We start from the raw sequence: 2,340 nt of genomic DNA, 5'->3' as shown, positions 1-2,340 counted from the left end.
TCGAAAAATTTTAAGTTCGATATTTGTTATCCCGACTCCTAAAAAGAGTATAAGATAAATAAAAGAGAAAGAAGACTTATATAAAGATTTTGAAAGGAGTGATCCTCTTCTAACTGAATTAGTTGAGAAGAAAAACGGTTAGCTAGCTTGAGAGTTAGTTAAGAGACTTCTAGAGACTATGATATATGAAAGGGTTCACCCTTCAATGTAATGGCAGAAAAATAAAATACAGCAATCAGCTTCTTTTAGTCTAAGAAAATAGTGAATTCACACTTCTTCTCTAATTCTCACATTTACAATTCTGCATAATTCTATCCATCATAAACAAAAATTCAACATGGTATCCAAAGCTTGATCAGATCCATGGCTAAAATCATTCTACTAAACACCAGAGCTTCTACCAACAAATCCTTCCATTCCACACATGTTCTTGACAAACTTGATAAGAACTCTTACAAAACATGGCAGCAGTTGACTCTTCATGCAATTGGAGAAAATTCACTCGAAGATCATCTAATTCTAAAAAATATTTCTCAGAAATTTTCAACAGAAGCTGAGAGACAAACAAACACTAAATCTGCAGCATATAAAGAATGGAAAATCAACGATCATTACTTGATGACTTGGTTACTCTCATCCATGAAAACTTTAATCAAGAATAAGATGCTGAACTAGGCTTTTGCTTATCAAGTATGGCAGAGGATTTAAGATTATTTTTCTCAAACCTCCAATATTCAAGTAAAACAACTAAAATCAAAACTCAAACCATCAAGAAAGCAGGCTTATCAGCCATAGAATATCTCAAACAGATTCAGATTGTGGTAGTGTTGGGTATATGAATATGAGAAGATGACGAAATTTTATATTTATGTAGTGGTTTCAAGGCACGATTAGATCGCTTTCTTTAGAGAGATATTTGTCCCCACACTTAGTTGCTATAGGGTTGATGACAATACTCTCCCAGGATACAATGAAACCTAAGAATTTCTTAATTAGCAATAATAAGAAATTCTCAACTCTCTTGAACAAAGAAAATCTCTTAATGGTTGAGTAATTTGTACACTTAGTACGTCCTATCTGAAATAGTGAACAAGGACTTATTTATACATATTGCACATAGCAATTATGATTGGTTACGTATACAAATGGTTGTGTCTTTTCTATTGCCAATAGATACAATGTTTTGAATATACACAACTCTTAAAGAGTTGTGTCCCTTTAGCCAATAGACACAATGTTTTGAACATACACAATCCTTAAAAGGTTGTGTCCCTTCAACCAAATGGTACTAAACGGTTAGTAACCGTTTATTAATATTAATAATAATATCAATAATATTAATAATATTAATAATATTAATTAATCAAATTTGTAAATACCCTTCAATCCCCCACTATTTACAAAATTTAAATATCATACAAGTATATGCATAAAGAATGTGTCACTAAGATTAAACATTCTTTTAGTGTAAATTTTAAAGTTCTAACGAAGTAATAGGTGTCTAATCGATTAAACTTATACTCCATATGCTAGTACCAAAAATCACACACATTACTTATACCCTCCAAGTTCAAGAGTTTACAATTTTAAGCACTTATATGGCTTTGTGCTCATCCTGGTTTCATGAATATTTACGAGAATAAAACCTCTAAAATTCTCGATTAGAGCGGCACCACTCTTATATTCATATAGGTGGAATCTTTTGATAGATAATATTATAATTCCATTAAGAGTTTAAACTCACCCTCCTAATTTATTATAAATAGCACTAAATCCTATACCTTAGTACTCCAATTGCTAAATAACTTGTTATTACCCATTAAACCTTGAAACTAGTGGTCTACTAGAATAAGGTTGGGTTCCCATCATTTAGCAATAATAGGTTTTAATCCCATTTTAGCAGTAGTTTCTTTGATTTTATCCCTTGACAAACCTTTAGTCAAAGGGTCTGCTAAATTTCCTTGAGATCTTATATAAGTGATGGTAATTACACCATCATCTATTAGTTGCCTCACAAACTCATGTCTCAAACTTATATGTCTAGACTTTCCATTATAAACCTTGTTATATGCTCGAGACATGGTTGATTCACTATCACAGAAGATTGAAATGGCTGTCGTCTGCTGTGGCCACAGCTTTATATCATATAACAAATTTCTTAACCATTCCGTTTCTTTACCTGCGGCTAATAAAGCTACAAACTCAGCCTCCATAGTAGAATGTGTAATACATGTTTGTTTCTTTGAGGCCCAACTTATTGCTCCACCACCTATGTGAAAATCCATCCTGAAGTGGATTTGTTATCACTAAGATTTGTAATCTAACTTGCGTCGGAATAAT

Source organism: Arachis ipaensis, chromosome B02 (assembly GCF_000816755.2).
Source record: "Arachis ipaensis cultivar K30076 chromosome B02, Araip1.1, whole genome shotgun sequence".
Classification (NCBI taxonomy): Eukaryota; Viridiplantae; Streptophyta; class Magnoliopsida; order Fabales; family Fabaceae; genus Arachis; species Arachis ipaensis.
Note: the sequence above shows the minus strand (reverse complement) of the source record.